This window comes from Maniola hyperantus, chromosome 7, assembly GCF_902806685.2.
Source record: "Maniola hyperantus chromosome 7, iAphHyp1.2, whole genome shotgun sequence".
Lineage (NCBI taxonomy): Eukaryota > Metazoa > Arthropoda > Insecta > Lepidoptera > Nymphalidae > Maniola > Maniola hyperantus.
This window is the reverse complement of record NC_048542.1, coordinates 4,827,226-4,849,893: the sequence shown is the minus strand read 5'-3', so window position 1 is coordinate 4,849,893 and position 22,668 is coordinate 4,827,226. Positions and strand designations below refer to the sequence as shown.

Below are 22,668 nucleotides of genomic sequence, written 5' to 3'. Positions count from 1 at the left end.
ACGTCAATCATTTCGGAGCAGGATTTAGCTTTTCACTGCTGGCCCGACTGTTTGTGATAAAAGGATATTCCCTGATGTAATCCAAGTTATATTTTTCGCTATTTCGTCAACTTTTATAAGTGCATAAAAGTTGGAATGATGGTATAGTTTCAATTTAATACGACATCCAGAAATAAGTTTCCACGAAACAAAAGAAGATAATCACAATAGAAACAGAAAAGTAAGACAAGAAAACACATTGCATTCTAATCTAATAACAAAACTTTATTCTTCAGTTGTTGGAAAACTAGTAGTGTTTTTACAGGCAGTATTTCGCGCTGCAAAGTTTGTTTTCGATTTTGTAAAGTAAACTGGGAGCAAAAGCAAATAAGTTTCGCCCGGGACTTGTCTGTCTAGGAATTGTTACAGGATTTACGTCGAGACGACGAGAGAGAGTAGAGACGTCTGTTCGGATTTTTTTTTTGGATTTGTTTAACTTCGTAGAGAAATTCTATGTATTCAAAGGTATATTAACAATGTTAGGTAAAATAAAATTGAATATAACTCTTTGTGTATCAGATTATTGTGATATTTATGTTTTAGATACAACAGATGGAAACACAAACAACAATCATCTTGATCAAATCCCTGAGTTGAAATATGAATTTATTATAGCAATGTAAAAGGCACATGGCTTTCTTCAGATGTATGACGATTTAAAAATAAGAAATAAACTGCCAAAATCATAATGCCCTTCCTTTTGGTTTTGCCGTAGTCGGGTAAAAAAGCCAGTGGGCTGACTGAACTTATTATTTGTAAGAAATTAATTTATCTGTTATTATTTCTGAGAAATTAATGTTTGAAGTTATTGAAACGTAGGAGAAAAACCTTTATAATTTTATTATTAACATCACAGTGGTTTTGTGGAGCAGCGAGAATTTAAATGAAGTCAACTTGCGTATAAGTCGGGAAAAAACGGGTCGGTTAATTAAAAAGTTTTGTGAGATTTCATTCTCGGAAACTTTGCCGTTCTCTTAAGGATTTTTCAGTTAATTAGAACAGAATCATTGCTGCAGGCGGATTCATTAAGCAATGCATCTTGTAGTGCTGTTCGGTATTGTATTGTATTCTCACCATTCAGATTTATCGGAATGAATTTAAATTCATAATTCGCTTTATCATTTCTGCACTGTCAAACATTTTCCTTTGCGATGGATTTAAATGGTCTGGAAACACCGATAAAACATTTTTGTCAATATCCCAGGCCATAAAGAGACTTTCTGAAATACACATATAATAAAATTTTCTCGATTAAAAAGCTATAATAATGTTAATCTAGCCGTTAACCTACAGCGCTATTTTTACATCGACTTTTAGTAAAAGTATTTCCGCAGTGTGGGAAAGAAGAGTTACTCAAGGGCTATGCCACACATTAGTAAATTTCTAAAAAGTGATTATTCAAACTCAACGTTTACAAGTTTTATTTTGCTATAAACATAATATTTTTATTAATATTTTCCTTTTCTCGTAAAAGCAATGGTTGCTGACAGGCTTGACCGGACTAGTATAGTAAAACCTGTAAAGTAGATAGAGTTACGAAACCTTGAACTTTGGTTAATAGTACATTGCCTATAACAGAAATAAAATATAATTGACTAAGCACAAGTACTGAAAACACCGTTTTTATTTGTATGAAGAATTCTTCTGCGGTTACTGACGTCTAACCGACCAGTAAACATTTTAAACAAGTTAGTAGTGAAGCAAGGTAAATTCAGGTTATGCATAACTATGTGCGTTGTAAATGACATTATTTCAACCAAAAGCATTAATCATTTGGGACAGCCAACCGCAAGTTTCACTTACGTATTAACATTTCTCGAACTTACGTTAGTACCAATTTCCGTATAAATTATTTGGAGTGGCTATAAATATTTACTAGCCGACCCGCCCTGGCTTTACTCGAGTGGAATTTTAAAAGCGGGAAGATGAAATTTCCAAAAATTGGGAGTCTAAATAACAATTTTCAAGGATATAACTGGATAATTGATGGACTTTCATAAAAATATCATCCGCTATTTAGCCCCCTTAGGGGTGCAATATCCAAAATGCAATATCCAATATTTTCTTAGAGTGCCTAATGCCTATTGTTAAGAAATCTACTGTGAAAAGTTTCTAACTCCAGCAGCTTAGGGTGTGCGTTGTTAGGTCTGTCAGTCAGTCAGAAGTTCGGTAGAAGTCATTTTATATTACATAATAATATATAGACAGTTGTTTACAAAATAACTCTAGTTTTATTTGAAAACAGTATTTTTTTCTTAAGCCAAGTTTGTCCATTTAGTAGAAGTTTTAGTTAACGTTATTACCTAAGCGCAGCCTGTCGCCCTATTTGACAAGCTGTATATATTGATTAACATATTGTATAGTAATAAATATATTGTATAAAAACATGTGTTGCACCCATCGATCACAGGAAAACACCTGTCAGGGTGGGCCAATATTTTGAAATATATTCAACCGCAAGAGATCATTAAAGCAGGCGTAGTGTATATTATTTATTGTCGTTATTAGGCCCATTGGAGCCGCGCCAAAGGACTCCGATGAGTCAGGGATACAGGGAACTTCTGTGTCGCTGGCGACATTGATATTTTAGCTTCCGCGGTTTCAAGCCTTTTGTTTTGTTTCAATAAATCATCTTTGTTTGTATTTTTAATAAATTTTCTGACTGGTGAATATAAATACCAGTACACGATAAGTCTGAGATCAGGCTAAATTAAATAGGTACTAATGGAATAAAAATCAGTCAATCATGTTTCCAAGGATATTTTTGCCAAATGGCACTCTTTTTAATAAGGTTCGTTAATATTTTGCTGGTAAAAGAAATAGTTTTAATTTTTGGCGGAGCTATTTTTAACTCTTTAACTCTACAAAAGTGACTTCATCTTTTAACTATTCGACAGCCTTTGCAAATCCTAATATTTCACAAGTATTTTCATGATGACGTCATGTTCTCTTCCTTGATATATTAGGTATATAACTCATCCTCATCAATAGCGTTATGATCCTTATTGATACTCGTATCATAGATTATAGGTTCCGGCCTACTCTAGATTATTTCTCGAAGAATTTCGATATACCATTTTGGTTAACCCTCTACCCTCTCATTTGCCTACAGTTATTTCTCTAAATTAGTACCTACTAAGAATTCAAGCGCCCTTCAGCTTTCAGTCTGCCCACAGTCAGTTAGTAATATTTTTGAGATATTATTAGAGTCATCCATCTGCATGGTCTGTATAAAGCTGGCTCCATTATAATAATTAATATATATTGCAATTTACATAAATCAATTATTCATAAAATCGTTATTACGTCATGAGCCGAGACAGATTGTTGACCCCTGTAATGTCGGGTCAGAGGCGTGTCACAGATGTGGGCCACTTGGTTATATTGTGATATGACTAAGGCCTAAACCTTTGAATGATATTCACTTTAATGGACACGTAAATTGTGCCAATTCAATCTAAATTAAAGTAAGTCAATACGGTTACCCTGCCATATTGAATTTCAAATTTATACCCAGTGTCACTCGGGATGATGATGTAAGGATATCCCATCCAAATATGTCCAAGCATTCAGAAGTTATGGTAGAATAAGGAACTTTACACATACACATACCTACCTACCAGTGGCGTGCAGGTCATAGAGGCATAAATGCAGTGCTTACCCCAGTTGTAATAGCTCAATGCATCTTTTTCATTGTGACCTGCCAGTAAACAGGTTCCTACTTAACTAATGCATACCCGGGCTTCAAACCCTGTGCACGCCACTGCTACCTACTCGTAAATTAACCATGAAAACCTTACACTCCTTTTTTTGGCAGTCGTCTAACAAACTAGCTTTTTAAACCAGCTAATTTCAATTTCACGCTGAAATCCTTTTGTTTTTATAGCATAAGGAAGGGCTTTAAGCCTAGTTGGACTTGAATAGAATCTGTTCGAATATGCATGTGCACAGTAAACGTACAATGTGTTAATCATTTTATTAAGGTAAAGGCCATAATTACGAGGTTCACTGAAGTGAAATTAAGTATTTTTATGACACTTCGAGTGCTTAATTGGCCTGCCTGACATTTGTTTAAATAATAACCAATTTCTTGTCTGAGTTTAATTGTAAGTATGGAATATTTATATTAAAACGTGTATATATCAATTAGTAATAAAAAATAAAATAAAATCACGATTGCTTTTCCATATTATTTTTTCAATTTTGCCAGTGATGACTAAGAATTCTAACAATACCTACCCCATACATACAAATCTGTTCAGGCCTTTAGTAGTTAAGGTAAAGCAAAGCAACTGTCATGCATACATACCTACATACATGAACCCTGAAAACATTACACTCCTTTTTTTGGGCAGTCGCACAAACACGTAGTAAAAATAGGACATAGGTATAAAGTAAACAAGGGAACGAAACGGCAAAAATTCCGTTAAAGGCAATTTAGCTAATGGACGGGTCACTCCCCGAAATGGGAGTAACGACACTAACTACGGCAAATAGCACAAATTAGACACTATAAATACCATATACCTACTTACAGATGGAAAGCGTAATTGAACCAATAATGTTCAACCTTGTTGTAAATAGGCTACAATTTTTTTTTGTGACGTACGAATAGGAAGAGAATAGACATGCAGACTATACTGACGTGACGACCATAATCTTAAACAGGAACTGAATATGTTAAAACCCTTTGTTAAGTTTTTTTTTTTACCAAATTCAATAGATATAATCTGACAAAAGTTAGCTCTTAGCTGCAGTGTCACTTGATGGTAAGAAATGTTGCAGTCTAAGATGGAATCATCTAACCTGACAGGGCGATGGCAGATTTTTACTAAACCCATAACCCGAATTGGTTTCTACGATGCATCGTACCACAGCAAAGCACAGCACAGCTTTTGCCAGTAGAGCGATAACTAACCACGGCCGAAGCGTCCTACCAGACAAAGAGAAAATTCGTTAGAAGTGCTGCTCATTTCACCATATTCTCGCTGATTCTGACACTTTATGATTTTGTATGGGATAAAACCCATACGAAATATATTGATTCAATTTATACAGATATTTCTAGTTAGGAGACGTCACAATATGGCGGAAACTATTTCCCTTTGGTTAGTTTGGACGCGTTCTGAGTATGTCTACTGGTATTTAATAAAGAACAACTCGGCTAGACGTTGCTTCTTAACCTGTATTTTCTTAATTTACACTGTTGTAGGTACCTTAACCCGTGCATCTGGTAAGTATACCTATCCATCATGGTTTATTAGTTTTTGTTGCGCGTCAAAGTAATTAAGATAGCTCACGGTGATAAAAAACCTATATAATTGTTGGCATACCACGGTCCCTCGTAGAAAGTTATTCCAAACTGGTCAGACTTGATGCAAGGCCGTAAAGCTTCCCATGCACTGTCATCCTTCGTAACTACCATCGAAATAGCCTCTATTGTGGCGGCTGGCTTTTGAAGCATGTTTATTTTTAACTAGCTAATACATACAGCTTCAGAACCACTTTACTCTAATTTTAAGCACAGATTTTAACTGACTGACTGAGAAAATCTTTTCTGTAACGTGATAGGTATCATGCAAACTTAGGACTTTCGATCCTGCATTTCATTCTTGGTTTTGTTTTAGGAATAGCAATTTCTGCTAAATTCACTCTACTGATATAGATTAGGTTAGGTTACAATCGCTGAGATAGAATTCTTGAGATATTTAAATAGTTTAATCGCCACTCAAATTTTGAATTTGTTTCGAACCGCTCAGCATTAAGCATATTCCTTACCCGTTCATGATACCGGCAACCGGATATTAATCTTAAATTCATCATTACTTGCCAACCGCGGAGATTGCAAGAGTAAAACCTGCCGATTTAAAAAATAGATCGTTTTGCAACAAAACCGTCGATATTATATTTTTGCCATTTGCATATAAAACCGTTTATAATAAGTGGTTGTCCTCTGCAACAGCCTGACTGGCTGCCATTACCTTTCACTGCAGTTTTTGTTTTAAATCTTAGTTTAAATGTAAAGTGAAAGTACATTGCCATTTATACATATGGAACTAGCGTCTTTCTCGAATTTTGAGTGAGGTCAATTTTAATATTATCTTTTTATGCATTAGTCGCGCGTAGTTACCGGTAACGCTGAATCACCAATCTATTCAGCTTTTATTATGATACGCCTCTTTGGATATTATGCCTCAACCTTTCCATGTTCGTAATATCGACGGCCTCTTTGGCGCATTGGTAACTGTGTTCTTATAGTAAGAGATCTCGGGTCCGGTGCCGAGCTGAGTCAATTTGTGAATTAATAATTTCTAAAATATCTCTAGTATAGTCTGGTGGGAGCGTACACTGAAGGGAGGCTTCGTCCATGGCTACCACCCTATCGACAAGATCGTGCCGCCAAGCTACTTAACGTTTAGGTACGATGCTGCGTATAAGGTAGAAACCGATTAAAGGTATGGGTTTAATTAAACTTGCCAATTTCCAAGTTAGCCTGCTACGCTATATGTAAGACTGCATCATCATTTACCTCCAGGTGAGATCGCAGTCAAGTGCTAACTTGTTGAATAAAAAATCCAACGTACTGAGACCAGACAAGCAACAGTTCTATTGTTTGTATTCTGCCTTATACCTTTAAAAGAACCACTAGTTTCCACGAGTTTTATATTACCCACTATACTTAGTACTTAGACCACAAAAAACTGTTTTCCAATAAGTCCTGCCTACATTAGTGACTGACTACGACTGCATCGGCCACTTACCTTTACGGTGGCATCGCAGTAACGGGCTAACTAGTCGTCGAATAAAACTGAGAGCAGAAAAGCAATAGTTCTATTGTTTGTATCCGCCCTTATGGCTTCAAGAGAACCGCTAGTTTCAACGAGTTCCACATTACCCAGTACTAGAGCATAAAAACTGTTTGCCAACAAGTTCTACATACATTAGTGACTAAAAACTGCATCAGCCACTTACCTTTACGGTGGCATCGCAGTCAAGGGCTAACTAGTCGTAGAATAAAACTGAGAGCAGAAAAGCAATAGTTTCTTGCTGGTTCTTCTCGGCAGGAAAGGCATTCCGAACCAGTGGTAGATGCATCCGACTATCCGTAAGCACTTGTAAAAGTTTATACGAATAAAAAAGATTTTCATTTTCATTTTCATTTTCATTTTCAATAGTTCTATTGTTTGTATCCGCCCTTATGCCTTTAAGAGAACCGCTAGTTTCAACGAGTTCCACATTACTCGGTACTAGATCACAAAAAACTGTTTGCCAACAAGTTCTGCATACATTAGCGACTGACCTTACATGCTTTGCGTATATTTATTTATCAAAACTAAACCGTACGACCTTGAAAATACTAACAAAGATCATCTCCAGTGTTATTTTGGGTCAACAAGTACCAGATAATACGATTTACATAACAAGAGATTTAAATGTATAACAATTGTTACTTTTAAGTACATACTAATTTATTTTGGTACTTTACAAATTCAATTGCGTAATTAGTAGAGCTCAATATAAATTCATCTGTGTATGTCTTAGATATAGTTCGAACTGTTGTGTGGTACATGCATTGTTAGGAATATTGAGCAATCATAAATGAACGTCAAGTACCAAAAATCAAACTGAATAATTAAATCTTAACCAATTTAAAGAATCAACAATTTATACTATGTTTTAGTAGTTTGCAGGTATAGATAGTGCTTGGATACAAATAACACCAGTAGTAATACAGATACATGGCTGATTCATTAAGATATACCTACGTTTAACTTGCCTTGTCTGTGAATGTTAAAGGCAGGCAGGCATATAAGTCTAAGCGGCAAAAGCTTTAACTGGCGATCTCTCGCAGCTTTGCTCCCATGGGAACTTAGAAAAATCTTGCCTTATACCTTGTCTGCATCAAAGGAAACCTCTTGGAAAAATTGAAGCTTTCTAGGTCTAAAAATTTGGGCTGGGCGTTGATGAGTCAGTTAGTGAGTGAGTCAAGAGTATTCCTTTTACATGTATTGATTAAGGTTTTGGTTGTGCTACAGCAAAATACTCGTTTAAATAGCACAGGAAAAGAGGAGGCAAGAAAACTAGTGATTGACAGGACAACCTTGGGAAATAATGCGGAAATATGCAGAAAAAAGGGAGTAAGAAGTTAATGTGCGTCGCGTCCGTATCATTAAGCGCAGTGAAATTAGTGAGACGGATCAGCTCCTCCCCATTGACAGACATGGTTAATCACCTCACTTCCATATCATTCTTGTTCATGGCAAAGTTAATCACAATCAACGAAACTCAGGGTCCATTGGTTTTTTTAATAATAGGGAGGTGGTTATCAAGTTGTCGTATTTTGTTTACTTTTGGTGATATTACCTTACAATATTTGTTCAGAGTTACTCAATTGATTAAAATGTTATCTCCAACAAATGTTGGAGATAACATTTTAATCAATTGAGTTGGGTTAATTTCAAATGGAAAAAGATCTGATGAAAATCTTTGGAGACTGCTTGACAAAAGTCTTTATGGAAGTGAACAGTTCAATATATCAGTGCAATAGATTAGTAAACGACTTTTTAAGATTAGTATTATGAGTAGATATGACACATTAAACATCTGCGCCTAAAGTTTGGTAGGACTGGGAACTTGTATGATGAAAAGACCAAATAAAAGCTTTGAAGAATGAAATAAGTAATTTACTCGGTTATCAGGTCGTAAAGAAGTTCTGTCAGTCAGTTTTTATGAAAACACCAATTATTGTAATCGCGTCGATAAACCAGTTAAGTATTTTGTCCCAGCGAGTAGCGGTGACGTTATAAATAAATTTGTAAATATTAACATAAAAAATATCGTACAACAGGAAATACAACCATTTAATTTACGACTTAATTATATATATAAACGGTAGCAAAGTGTTTAAGTAAATAATACTATCTAAATTGACAACGTTGCAATAAAGTGAGTCTTTGCTGCGGAAAACTTTGTAACAATGAATAACAGCAAACTTCTAGGTGCTATATGAATGTTAAAAGTTTAAAAAATTATTAAATATTCGATATATTCCTCAGCAAAAATAAAATAAGATAGTGACATTGTAAATAATAATGGCTACTTACTAAGAGAAAAAAGTAAAATATGTTAAAAGTAGAGATTTAAGATGTATTTAAAGGCGTAGGTAAGTCTACTTGGTCTTATTGAAGACCTATGAAAAGGGTATTTCTTAATATACCAATCTAGAGGAAATAGAGTTAGTATAAATATAATCTGTGCTTTACGAGCGAAGTCGCAGGAATAACACGGTTATAAATAATATAGTATAATTAGGTGTCATAAAAATACAAGTATTTTTATTTCCTCTTTTTGCACCTACTTTACTTTCGAATAAATAACATATTGAATCATAAGGAAGCACACACTTTATCGATTTATATTTACCATTAATACCATAACATGTGAATTTGTAAATAAGACCAGTAAATAATAACTTTCCTATCTGCCCACTTACATGACGTATTAACTAAAGCAGATAAATAAAAAGATTCTGAATATCTCTACCTATTGCCAGTTGGCCTATATTATACAAGCCATCTCTGTATTTCAAATACAAGCAAACATTTTGCACATAAGAGTAAATGAGTAACGAATAGGTGAATCTGAAGCTCCAGAGATCTTTGATAAAACCTGTGAAGATGTGCCTAAAAAAGAACGAAAGATTTTGAGTTAGTGAAAGTACAGTGAGTGATAGTGTTTGTGCTACTTAACAAGAACATAAGAATCGAGTTTTTTTTTAAATTTTATTTGTACACATTGTCGAAGAGTATTGGCGACATTGTTGAATACACAAAGTATTACCAAGACCAGAGCCACACAAACAAGACAAGAAAGTAAATTTAAGTACATAAAACAGTAGGAGTTTACGTTATTCTTCAAAATACAGAAGAACATATGTACTAACAAATAGAAAGTTTGATCAAGTTTCAAAGTTTCAACGAAATAAATATAATCTAAGATTTTGAAACTAGTCCATTAATCGGTTACCTACTTAAAAAACTCGAATTTCTAATTTCATATTTTCCCTTTTCAACTCTCAAAGCATGTCTCCCTAATAAGACAGAAGTCAGAAACGACATCACTTCAGAAACTCGACACTTAACTAAATATACTCCAGAAAGCTGTTGAAGTTTGAACTGGATCCATGAATCAGCATGCGCCTATTTGTATAGGCGTATGTTTAACAACAGCCGCTGGCTGTCATGCGTATACGCACACTCGTAAATATCTTATGAGACGACTTGCCTATTCCTTTCGCGTTCACATTCCAACCGAGTATAACATCAAAGATAATTAGCGGCAGAAACGCTTTAACATTGCAAATATGGACGGAGTGAAGAACTGAGTAAGCTAAGTCGACCAAGGAGAACTTGATAGCACTAAAGCGAACTAGAAAATATAAACCAGACGTTCAGGTTCAACCTAAATCGTACGCAAAGTTTAACACAAAAATTTAAACGGGAGGCAATGATAATGGCAACTTGTTTGTGTAGAGATGGAGGAAACTAGGTCACTAGTACGTGCATATATTCAAATGAAATATGTACACAATGAAATGCCGTATGTAAACAACGAAAAAAATTTCATCCAATGCAAAAAGGTATTTGAGAAATTCAGAGCACATTCCAAGATTAATCTTTGTTCGTTCCCCTCGAGCTCTTTGCGGATCGTAGTAAATGGGTTATTACGACCGAACCCATAATTTCTGGTCGCTTGCGTAAAATATCTAGTATTATAGACGAGCGGGGATATATTACGACAGACATGTCTTTAAGCTTATATTACTGCATCGCGTATGTGGTCGTGTTTTCCGGGTATTATATTGTTACTAAGTACTACGTTTAGTACAACTGCTAATGATTGTGGTAATATATCTACTATTAATACCGTTATAATATTCAGCACAGCTAGGGTATATTTAGATATGCTAGATTTTGTTTAGTGAGAGCTGTATATTTTGAGAATGATTAATATTTTATCTTTTCCGTCACTTTGCACTAAGTCATCTACTTGTACATCTGGGTTAGTAAAAACTTTCATAACTATATCATGTAAACTTTGTGTCATTCCCGCCCACGAGTTAAACTTGATTAATAGGGGTAGCACTACAAAAAATATTTGCAAGTGGTTTTTGATGTTCTCCCAAAAACTTGGAACGTGAGTGACTATTGTCTCAGTCAGAATATATTTTCTCTAGCAAAATCATGGGTGACAAAACCACTGTCTATTTTGGATTAACTGATTCAGAGGTGGTTTACGGATGTATCAGTATTCAGGAGATATCTAGTTTCGTTGACTCAACTTTTTACCATTTTTTGAAGTGTCTTAATTTGATACTAAATGAAAGTGATAATAAACTACCAAAAAAAAATAGAAAAATGCATTTAAGTTTTGCATTTCCGCCGCGAGAATGCTACCCGCCATCTTTTTAGATTCATGAGCTGTCATGACGTCACACGGATTGGTAACGAACGGTCTTTTCTTACTGAAATTCATTACAACTTCAATCCATGTGATGTCACAACTGTGAAATCACAAGTTAATTCCAACTGGAATTAACATTGCGGGAGTATCATGCGTTTTGGATATTTGTAGAACAGACAAAAAAGTTAAATCTTATAAATTCATTCTATAATTTTATAAACTGAAATAAACACTTTTCGATTGCTTATTGCTAAATACTATCTTGTTTATACATTGAATGAAGTTGATTTTCTGTTTTTGTAAAGTTTGTTTTCATTTGAAAAACATTGTATTGAACTTTTATGAGGCTTTTGTGTTTACAGCAGGAAACATAAACCTTTTCTAAAATTTCTACCATATAGAGCAAACTCTATTTCCTGAAACTGCACCCAAACGCCGCCGTTCCATTAAATGAACTTTTACGGTGATTTTGAAACATTTAATTTCTTTGCGGCGAGTTCAACCGGTTTTTACAGCCGCTGCCGTGTCATGTTTAGGTTCACTTATAATTTGGCTATTGTTTTATAGGAATACAATGAAACTATCAGGCCAATTTTGAATGTTGGAGCGATTCCAAGTCTCAGCTAACAGTTCAATCGTCCCGTTGTCGAGAGCTATTCGGCATTCAGATTCAACGCCAGAAAGTTTTGCTACCTCTGGACATGTTTTCATTTCGAAATTTGTACTACTGAATAAATTTATATATTTTTGTTTTAATAGACATTTGGCACAGTGTTTGAATATTACGTTAATTTATTTGCTGTCCTATGGCTGTCCTACTTTTCCTTGACTATATTTTTAATAAACTTCATATTTATTTAAAACAATATTAACAATATTAGGGATTAATAGTAAGGATTTCTAAGTTTATAATTAAAATTCATAAATCCATAGTAATTTATGTTTACTTAATGGTAATATAATGAGGAAATATATAAACAAATGCGAGGTTGTTATTATTTGTTCATACAATTAAGTAGTTCTAGCTTTTCCTAGTAAATAGGTATGTTCCTTGAATTACAGAATAATTTACTGCTATTTATAGAACACTTATTATTTGTTTAATAGATAATTTGATAAAATAATGTCTTAATAGGTAAAGCATTTAAGTATTTGATCGGCATGTGCAAAACTATACTTTACGAATTATTTACTGCATTCATATTAACAAAAGAATTTGAAAGATTAGGTATGACTGATCATTAAATAGCAGAAAAATTTTAACTGATTATATTCGACATTAAATTTGACAATTTAGCAGATTTCCAATATAAAAACCATGAAAACTGTTACAGCATTAAATTCATTCCTCAGTTAAATATGTTTTAGCGAATGAAAATTCAGACTAAAATAACAACATATAGGTACGAATATTCTCTCTAAAATAATCATATACCTAAGTAAATTATATTTTAGAGCACACGCAGAACCCGTTATGTAAAGTTATATAACAATAAATAAATACTATTAAGCAGACGGTTGTAGTAAATTACTAAAGATTAATATTTTCATCACTGGTAACTCAAAAATATAAAATAAATAAACCACCATAAATCGTAACACTAGCAACACAATGGCAGCAAAAATTGAAAATAAAACATCGATAAACTTCAAATTTAAAATTTCGAATTCAGAACGCGTCAAACTCAATTCGACGAATTGGATAACGCGTTGTAACCGCGCGAACGGCAGCGTGCGCGCATCGAGACTGACCGGAGACTAAGTCAAGCATCACATCATTCACCTTTCAACTGCCATTCCATTTTAATTAACAATAATTCCTATATGTGTGAAAGAGAGAGCATGCATTTAACGATTTTTACAGATGATCTCCAGGTGTGCCACGCCATTGTTGATTCGCAAAGATTCGGGTAATGCTGATCGCAAATAACAAAACCGCACGTACATGACGTTTTACAAGCATTTTTCAGTGCTGCAAATGCAAACAACGCGCTAGCCTTTCCTCTCGCTTAGCGGGTTGTGTTGGGTCTCCTCAAGGGGCGACTCTCCATTCACAACGAGAAAATTCGTCGAAGAACCAATGTAAATGACATAGCTCTGAGGATTAGCGAGCTGAAGTGGCAGTGGGCCATGATTATAGCAGAAGCGTTAGAACAGACAGGAGTTCTGGAGTGGAGTTTCTTGCTGGAAGCCAGTATGGGATGACCTCCAATCCGTCGGAAAGGCAATTTTAAATAGATAGCAAGAAGTGGGCGGCAGAGGAAGGCGGAGGTCTATGTGTGGTGGCGCTCTCTCCAAAAAGCCTGTCTTGGACAAGGTGCATATGCGTAATATGGACTGATTTTTTGCTGTTCGTCATTCGCGTCGATTCGTTTCAGCGAAAAATGCATTGCTTAATCCGAATAGGTGTGTGCTAATTTTGCGGTGCTTGCTGTATGTGTGATCAACTTTATATATTTAAGACTTTAAGTCAAGGCCGATATCCATTCAGTTAAAACAACGTTGTTTGTGAAATATCAGATGCGCCTACATGGCACTTTACGGCGCGTAACAGCTGTAGGCATCGGTTTTATTTATAGCTCATATTAACACACACGTCGTATGAGATAATAGTGCTGCGAAAGTTTACGATCGAAATATTTAAGCTTTTGAACTATTAACATACACAAATTACGAGAATGCTTAACATCGATTACGTAATTTGGTTTTTACAAAATGAGTTATTTTTATGCCTATTCGAAGCGCCCCACCGAGCGAGAATTTAAACTGATACTTCGTGTCAAATTGTCTTCGTTTTGATACTATGTTAGCAGATTTCTCATCAGAATCACTTAAATTTAGTTCCGAGTGTGCCCATATGACTCTCACTACTGCGGATATCACTACTGCGAAAAGCAAAAATCAAGGTGCATTCGGTCAGCATTCGCCAAAAGTCCAGCCTAAGAAGTCAGTGGTTTGATATAAATCAAGACAGACACAAGATTCTACCAACTTTAAAGAAAAACGTTAATTTAACTGATCAACATAATTATTCTTGTTCTTATTATTTTGTTGTTGATGTTCTAAAATTATCCGCGTAGAATTTGTAACTAACTTAAACATTAACGAGAGGCACGGTATTATGTTTGGGAGATGACTGAATTAATTAGGGAGTTTTAATTGCTTTTTGCTGATCGTCGACGCATAAAATAAACATTTGTTTAATGTTTGCTGTATTTTCTGTTTATCTGTAAGGTAACCGGGGATTATGGACCCGCCTTTGCGAAAAGTTGCGGACATGAACCAGAATAGTTTTAAATTAAAGATAATATTGTAACCTTTCTGTAAGCATATATAAATATTTGATTCAAAATGGAATGGGGAGAAATATTATTGTATAAGTAAGGGTAAGCAGGTACCTACTAAGTGGTAGCATAAACATAAACGCATTATTAATTTTTATTGAAGTATACGAAGACAATGCGGAACAATCAGCGACGCGGAGGTCGTTGTACAAGCGGGCGCACGATCATGACTCATGTAAACAGTCTGTGCCAGTTTACGATGTGTACAGAGTAGGAGATCCAGGAGAAATTGGCATTTATGATTAACTAGCTGATAAAATCCCGTGGGAACTCTTTGATTTTCCTGTATAAAAAGTAGCCTATGCCACTCTCCAGATCTTTAACTACCATGCAAAAAATCACGTCAATATGTTGTTCCGTTGCGACGTGATTGAAGGACAAACCAACAAACCAACAAACAAACATACTTTCGCATTTATAATATAGGTAGTGATTGGTGCAGTAAGTGGTATTTTTTATTTATTTTTTATAGACTAACGCTTGGCTGCAATTAGACCTGTTGGTAAGTGATGATGGCATCAGTTTTCCTTTCCACTTATAATATAGCTTACTCAAGAGTGAATTCGCGACACGGTATTGATAGTGTGACACACCCCATTACCACTAGCCTTAGATAGTCATTAGTCAAAAAACTTCGCTGCACCACCTTATCATTCTCTCTTTCGTTTTCGATTTAACAGATAAATACTTTAAATGTACAAATTTTACCAATATCTTGACTTATGTAGATCTACTTGGCTTTGCTTGCTGTGAAGAATGATGTAGGATCAAAATGTTTGATCCAAACAATTTTATTGTAGCTAAAAGTTTTCGTAACACAATCTGTTATCAAGTTACACTGCACACTTCTTTCATTAGGGCCGGGTGCCGCGCGGACAGATCGTGAAGCTCGTTTTATTGAAAACATCAACACGATTAGAAGACCCAACCGAATTGAAACAAATAGTAGCAATGACATTCTAAATAGAGCCCTACTCTATTTCCTCTCAATTGGAGAAACTTGACTATGGTTGCGGTCGCTTAATTCATATTTAAACTAAAATATAAGTTCCCAGGACTACATCCGCGTGTATTTAAGTCTTTGAAAATCTCAAGAGAACTGTTTCCTTTTCCGTGATAAAAAGTAGTCTGTGTCCGTATCCAGGATGCAAGTTATCTCTGCACCAAATAGATGATGCCCTGCCCACGACATCGCCCACGTAAATTTAAGTTTTTTAAAAAGTCCGTCTAACTCTTTGATTTTCCGGAACAAAAAGTAGTCTACGTCCTTTCCCGGCATACAAACTCTGTAGGTACCTTTCGTCAAAATTGATTAGACGTATGGGCCGTGAAAACCTAACAAGATAAAGACATATTAGTTACTAGGACATATAGCAGGTATTAAACATGCATACTCATTACTCGTACATTACTGGTCATTTTCTAAAACTTATTTATATTTTATGCCATATGACAGACCTCAATATCGCCCATAAAATAGCGAAATATAATTATTACGATATCGATAATCGTAACAACAACGCCTCAGTCAATAATTGCGAATCAGGTACATAAACTTGGTATTTTATTGCACCGCTCTGAATCAGTATCTTTGCTGTTAACATTACCGCGTGCTGTTGCAACTTACAAGGTATCGAGAAATGTTTGACTGCTTCTTATCGCCCATTAGCGGCAAGCTTATATATGGGCGGCCTTGACCCATTATGGGCTTGAAAGTAGCTTAATGCTGCCGCCACACACGGATATTTTTTTTATTTTTTTTTTATTGCTTGATGCCTACTGGGCGATATGCCTGGTGCAGTTAAGCGATTTATTGCTTGCAGAAAAGTCCCCAGGCGGGCGACCGGCGATGCCGTATATATCTGCTTTATATTCAAGGAACTCATTTTCATTTGATTTCTGGAATGTGTATGGGTACCTACTGCTTGGCCCGATTGGCCGTTACAGCGGTACCGGGTGAGTTGGGTAAGCAAAAAGTTTTGCTAGATCTAGCATTACCTCGCGAGCTTCTGCGGTCACCACAACCTGAGGCCAACGCAGGCATCAGTGGCGACGAACAGGACGACACAAGGGACTGACGACACCACCGGATTCAACACTACACGGAATGAATTAATGATTTATTTATTCGATTCAAAAGAGGACATTACAATAAAATTTACGCCATAGAAAGCAGAAACCTTGGCCTTCAAGGTCAAAAATAAAGGGATCCAGGTAGCAAGGCGTTACCCGTAAGGGAATGCCCGGAGAAGGAGCCCCAACCTCGAGGGCCGCAGCCAGACTGATTTAGGTGCATCGAGAAGACCCATCTTAATATGCAGCTTGTACCTTGGCGATAGGTCCGCATAGGTTTGTTAAATCCGACTAGTCCGTATGCTTCCGAGACCGTGGTACGACTAATGACCCACGTCCGGGTGACGTTGAAATCGTGGACCCCGTAAGATTTTCTTTTACGAGGCCTGAGTTATTTAGAAATCGTTTAATATCTTTGCTTTATTTCCAAATCTGATTGTCCATATAACCTTATTACGTTTCGTTTCGACCATTAATGCAACAGGGAATATGCCTGACTATCTTTATTTCTCAAATTAATCATTTACATAATTAATCGTGTTCTTTAATACCAATTTATGGAGCTCTTGATGACGAGTTCATCAATTATCACGCTTTATTATCAATCAAGTGGTTCATCACATTGGCGTGTGATGAACCAGGTACATTCTCATAAAGCAATTCGGTAAAATCGAAAGTAACTACTTTAGTCGGCTTTCTTTTAGACAAGTTGGCTATAATCAAGACTGCTTTTTAATCAGCTTTATTTATAGAAGCCAATTAAAATAAAACAATCTTTCTTTTAGCTACATTAAATGTCTATGTAATTATGTAAACTCAAATACCAGTACATCTACTATCTATCTATCTATATCTGTAAATCTCGAGCGCTACGAGTAGTGAGTAGTGATCTAACAAATGCTTGTTTCGCGTACACTCCGCGTACATCGGGCGCAAGATCCGCAAGACCCACGGGAGGCGCAAAAGCCGCAATTTTAGGATACTGTCCCCGAAGGGTGTCAACGAGGCCCTATTACTTGAGCCTCCGCTGTTCGTCCGTTCGACTGTCTATCAGCAGGTTGTATCTCGTGAACCGTAATAAGCAGAGAGTTGATTTTTTCACAGAATTTGTATTTCTTTTGTTACTATGATAAAAAATTATAAATATCGAAATGACCGCCATGAAAATTAAAAAAAGGTTTATTTCCTGTACGATGGTACGGATCTCTTCGTGTGCGAGTTCGACTGGCACTTAACTGATATATTTTTTTTTAAATATTATGTAGACTAACGTTTGGATCCAAACACACATGTTGATAGATACTTGGTAGACAATTATAGAGCCAAGATGGAGAAGAATTAGGTGCCTACTCACTTTGGATCGAAGGTAACTGGTATGTTATAGGGAGTATTTTTGATACTTCAAGTAACGTCAACAGCATCGCGCGTGCCAAAATGCGTGAGCAAAGGTCATTTCAGCACCAACACATTCTGTTGACATCATAAGCGATAATGCCTGTTGCGACTTACCCTTTGTAGCTCACGAGTCTCAGCCACGCGCAGAGGTTGAACGTTTATATCGCTTGAACAGAGATCATTTCAGCGACAACATCAGCTCATGATATCATAAGCGATGAGCCCTTTGCGAATTACCCTTGTAGCTCACTAGTCTCAACCACGCACAGACGTAGAACGTTTATATCACTCGGGCAGAGGTCGTTTGAGCGCCCAACATCAGCTGTTGACATCATTAGCGATGCACCCTTTACGACTTACCCTTGTTGCTAACTAGTCTCAACCACGCTCAGACGTAGAACGTTTATATCACTTGGGCAGAACTCATTTCAGCGCCAACATCAGCTGCTGACATCATAGGCGATGCACCCTTTGCGACTTACCCTTTTTGCTTACTAGTCACGCCCATCCACAGACGTAGAACATTTATATATCGCTGTTCAGACGCAGTTCCAGTTTTTTTTTTATTCAGATACAAGTTAGCCCTTCACTGCAATCTCACCTGGTGGTAAGTGATGATGCAGTCTAAGATCGAAGCGGGCTAACCTGGAAGGGGTATATCAGTTTTGAAATACGAGTTGCGCGCGTCTTTTGCGTTCCTTGCGGGTCGTATCGTGGTGTGAAATTAACTTAAATAGTTATCGACTGATCAGATAAACGCTGGTAGGTATCACTTAAACGTAAAGGGACCACCGTTGTACCGTTCTGGCGCATGATGTAATGCCTCGCAGATATGCAAGGCTGTGAGAATTAGGTACGTTCAATGTACGCCGCGCCAGAGCAGGCTTTTATTTGTCTTAGAATATGAGCTAATAAATGCATTTAAGCCACCAAAATCCGTTATAAATTCGAAACGGTTCTTTTTACGTGTTCACGGAACTAGATACGTATAATCGCAAACAAAATGCAACGTATAGTCCGCGACAGGTCAAGTTGCAATCGAGGTATGAGGCGGGGGGACGCGCCGCACACCCGCATGTTACCCATGCTCGCCCGCAGAGGGTTAGCACGGGGGCTGTACTGGTGTGCGGGGCGCGTTCCCTCCCCGATTGCTATCTCGAACTGTCGCGTCCTATAGGTACGTTAGTATTATTATATCTTCTGTGCTATAGATATGTATAATCGCAAAGAAAATTTAACGTAGTTATTCAACGTACTGTACTAATAGGTACTTATTCATAGTCTATTTTCGGCACAAAGAAGACTTTTTTAATGAAGTAAAAGTTCTTTAGGCGCGATTTGAGAGATTGTTTCTCAGATATTTTTTCGGTGGTTGTGACGTACTCGGTACTACCTACAATCTACAAGTCACTTCAGCTGACAATGGTCGCCAAATAGATCAGAAAAAGAGGAAAAAGATAGAAAATCTATCTTTTTCCTAACATTACATAGCAGGAAAAAACATTTTTCGTTGGTCCGTCCATCGTTGGACGTAGCCGTTGGGTATAGCATGGCAAACTCATGTACACCAATTCTTCTGATGTTATGCTGGTCTCAGCAAAGTCTTGCCTACAAGTAAGCTGTCGTCGGACCAGCGGAATGTACCTATTGGTTGTCTAATATAAAAGAAAGTCGAAATAGAACAGTATTACAAGATTAGACTGACTCTTTGTACCTTTTGCATACTTTAACGGCGGCGGACTGGCTGATCGAATTCCATGCAATTTTTTCTCTCTACTAACCGCTACATATTTTATACCTAAAATAAACCACTCCAGCTATCGTTCTATGACTAAGTAATTAAAATAAAACTGCACTGTAACTCCCATATTGGGTCTAGTCGTGATGATTACAAAACCTATTAACCGCAATTTGCATACTAAAGGGCGTGACCGGCCTATAAATAATCGATATCGAACGAGACATCTATATCGAGAGACGGCTGGCGCAAATCGATTAATTAAAATTTATTAAAACGATCATCTAACCATATAAAGAGTAAGGTAAATAAAGTTCACGTCAGAGGTAACTTTTTTGAATTCCTGGAGCGGAACGTCACTCGATGAATTAATTGACAGTGGAAATGTTCTTCTTGTTCACTTTTGATTTAATGGCTTTCATATTATGTATGATCATTGGTGTGCAAAAATAATTGCGATTGTTACCTTTTGATAGCCATTCAATAAGAAAAACCAGCCAAGACAAATTTTATTTGTCAGGTGCTAAAATATTAACGCTTGTCAAATAATATAATTCGCGACCGTATACTGTGGTGTAGCTGTACTACACTCTGGACTTGAAGTTGTATGTAAAAATTACAGTTTTTGAAACAACGTTGAAAAATTGCATCTTATTTTTTATATTGTATGAGGGAAAAAAAACCTTGGAGTTTTAATTTCTGTGAAAATTTAAACTGACTACATTTTGCGGTTTAACCTGGGACCCCTATGGCGAATGAGTAGACGAATGGACGGATGGACAGACAGACAGAGGAGGCTCAGTAATAGTATTCGATTGGCAACTTTTGTGTATGGAGCCCTAAAAATTGATGATAGTCAAATAAAATTATTTTATAACATCTATTAAAACAATCACTACTCATCAGTACCCTTTTTATAAATGCGAAAGTGTGTTTGTTTGTTGGTTTGTCCTTCAATCACGCTGCAACGGAGCATCGGATTGACCTGATTTTTTACATGAATATAGTTGACTATCGTATGATGTAAATCTACGTGGATGAAGTCGCGGGCATCACTATGTTTAAAAGATTCCGATAGCCAAAAAACTGAATAATCCAGGAAAGATGTTTGTACAATCTCTTTATCCGCGAAAAAAGCAAAGCATATATGTGAATGAACTGGTAGCTTAGCTACATAGGAAAGCACTTTTCACGCCTTTGAGCTTAAAAGAAAACAATGCCTTTCTTTTACCAACAGGTATACATAGAGTTTTCACGGCTTAACTTTGACTGTAACATCTAATTTAACTCGAACCGTCCTAGAGCTCTGTAATGGCTTACCGTGGTCCAAACTATTCACAAATCGCTATTTTATGTCTCTGCAGGCCATTTGGCTGAGCTGTTATCGTGTCGCCATTCGTCGTGTTGGCCAATTCTTTCTGCGATGGAGATAGTTACTTGGATCCAAAAGATGTGCATCAAACATTTTTAGGTGTAGAGGTTTTGCAACTCTTACTCTTCACAACTGTTCAACTTATCAGCTTTAATCATAATCAAGAATTTATAATATTTCATGATCTAGAGCAAATGCCTGACTTAAGTTAATGTCTGGAATTACAGGAAAAACTTATCTTGAGATTTTATTAATAGCTGAAATAAAATACGAAAGTCAATGATAAATACTTGTCAGCGTACTTAAAGCGTAGAATACACTGTGTAGGATTAAATTTATTGCAGTAAGCTTTTAAAAGTTTATTCAAACTCCATGAGTCTGTTTATAGGTAAAGAATTTACTAACGGATTGGAATGTCTAAACTCTAAACTATTGAAGACAAGGATAAAAAAAAACAGAAGCCAAATTGTACATATACCTACTTTGTTTTGCTGTTTATGTTTTATTCTATGTACTGATTCATGTGGTATACAATAAAAGAATATTCATTCATTATTAAATTCATTTAACTGGAACTCTGTATGGCTTCATAGTTATCACAGAATGAAATAAAATTCTTCGCCGTTAGGTTGTCAGACGATGCAGTCCACTTAGCTCGTCGTAGTCGTTAATCGAATCAGCGTATTCAAAAACTGAATTAAGTTTTTTGGTTTTTCTGTTTTTCACTTGAACGATTTTATTGAGGGTTCACAGAAAGAACTTCATAAGCGCCGTGCATAGCATCGCTTACGCGTTTCAGCGATTTGTGAACTATTGGAAGGTGATATGTGTAACCTAATTACATCTTAAGTTAAGAAACAAAAAATAGCGTTCCATATTTTGTAAGTCTCTGTCACTCTCACGATTTGTTGTTATCGTTGTAAAAACTTAATGTCTTCTGGTAAACAATAAATTATATTTATTATTGATTGAGTTTGTTGGGTGATCCACCTCCTAATTATCATTATGTACCCATTATCGTAGCCAAGGAAAACTAAACCACATAAGTGCATACTAAGCTTTAATAACAGCCAATCATATTTCTAGCAAGTCTCTATTCCAGTTTCCATATACGGTTGTTTGATAACCGTGTGTTAATCATATTCGCATTGCCCTTAACAAGGTTACTTGATGACATATGATGGCGACAATATTAATATTTGACGAATACATTAATATTTGAATTAAATTACGGAAAGCGACTG

General features: G+C 36.1%; 1 protein-coding gene across 10 annotated transcripts in view; it reads right to left on the bottom strand.

The window, feature by feature from the left end:
• The window catches only part of Fak (protein tyrosine kinase 2 Fak), a 163,595-nt gene that overhangs the window by 38,265 nt on the left and 102,662 nt on the right, over nucleotides 1-22,668 (bottom strand). For 3 of the 10 annotated variants that reach the window (XM_069499857.1, XM_069499858.1, XM_069499859.1), the window contains exon 1: nucleotides 13,090-13,244. The exons of the other annotated variants lie outside the window; for them this stretch is intronic. The gene's annotated coding sequence lies outside the window, so the exon portion shown is untranslated. Of the gene's footprint in view, nucleotides 1-13,089; nucleotides 13,245-22,668 lie in introns of those variants that run through there. 10 annotated transcript variants of the gene reach the window in all.